We start from the raw sequence: 1,932 nt of genomic DNA on the forward strand, positions 1-1,932 counted from the left end.
AATATTTGACAAAAATTGTACGTGCTACCAACTGGTGTACAGTGAAGTTTCTTTATTCATAGACTGTATCAATTGTAATAGAAACGATTGCCTTTTCGTCCTTATAATAGTATGCAGAATACTATTTGTAAGTCATTTATAATTGCTGCACGGTAAAGTTGATTTATTCATATGATTTTGAATGCTGTTGGAAAGGATCGAGTCTTTGGATGTACTTTTTCGCTTTGAATGTATTTTGCTCTCTTATACATTGTATGAAGAATGAATTTCGTAAGTGATTTGGAATTGTCATGAAATATATGTTAATACTTGTACGTTGTACAAATTGCTGCAAAGTTAAGTTCAGTTATCCATTCACAAATATTATTAATCTTGTAAGAAACGATTGAATCATTGGGTGTAATTTGCTGTCTTTGGATGTACATTGCTCTTTTGTGCACGTACAATACGTTTTGTGAGTCATTTAGAATTGTTACAAAATATTTATGAAAATTTGTACGTTGTTTTACCAACTTGGGCAAAGTTAAGTTAAATTTCTTTCATTGATTCATTCATAGATATTACCAGCTGTATTGGAACCGATTGTGTCTTTGGATGTACTTCGTAGTGCGTTGTATGTAGAATACATTTTGTAATATACATCATTTAGAGTTGTTTCGAAATATTTGTCAAAATGTGTACTGCGTTGTGTAGATTAGCCCCATTTATGCTTTCATAGATCTTAGTGAAACAAATTATTGAATTTTTGGATGTAAAATGCTCTCTTGTGAACCAAACAAATAGTTACTCAAGCAACTGAATATGATTTTGGAAACGGTTAGACGTTTCAACTACTATCCTGTAGCATTTGGAATACATTTTCGTAAGTCATTTAGAATTGGAAAGAAATGTTTATCAATACTTGCACGTCTCTGAGCAGTTCAATTATTCATTCATAGATATCATCAATTGTGTTAGAAACGATTGCATCTCTGGATGTATTTTGCTTTCTTGTAAATTGTATGTAGAATATATATACAATTTGCTTGTCTTTAAGACTTTATGCACTGTTGATTTCATCCAATATATATTGTCTTGTCTAAAAACATCTGACTCTGTTGTATGCTTACTTGAACAATGAATGAATGAATGGATGAATGATTGACTGAATGAATGAATGAATGAATGGATGAATGATACAATGAATGGATATTTTGATTAAGGTGCCATGCGTTTTAAAAACGCCCAGCCCGCGTAAATGCCGGATAATATAATCTGTTATTTTTCCAAAAGGTCCAACATCCAGGACTGACTTTTTTTCAGGTCCAGTTTTTTCGCACCGGTCCAATAAGAAAACCCGGTTTTGAACCGGTGTGACAGCGATCTCGCCCCCCCCAGCGATCTCGGTGCAAACATGACATTGAAATGAAAAAGACAATTTTTGCAGCTGAGGTGGTATAAAAACAGTGCTACTGTGAACGTATAAATCAACACCGTCTATGGTACGGAATACGTCAGCTATATGTTTTCAATTTGTCACAGTGTTTTCTTTCTTGTGCTGGAAACATTTCCAAAGGACTAACAAAAACACACGTGAATAATAGTTTCTCATTATAAACACTATCTACTCGCAAGTTCATATAGCTGTTGCTAAATGCTGCACAAACACTGGTAAAGTACCAGTCTTAAGAAACACGGGTAAATGCATCAGTTCCTAAATACTAGAAAAAACAGTCATGTTGGAGGTGAAGATATCCCTTGGCCAGGTGCATATACCAAAATATGCATTATTCTAATTAATACCTAATATTTGCATAATCAATAAAGACATTACATAGTTCTTTTGTGGTCACTTCATGGCAGAGACTTCATATTGGAGATATATAGGTTGCTTGAGGACAGGTGAATACGATGAAATACATCTTATGTCAAGACTCAGGTATAGCAATAATG

The sequence above is a fragment of the Branchiostoma floridae genome, chromosome 3 (genome assembly GCF_000003815.2).
Source record: "Branchiostoma floridae strain S238N-H82 chromosome 3, Bfl_VNyyK, whole genome shotgun sequence".
Lineage (NCBI taxonomy): Eukaryota > Metazoa > Chordata > Leptocardii > Amphioxiformes > Branchiostomatidae > Branchiostoma > Branchiostoma floridae.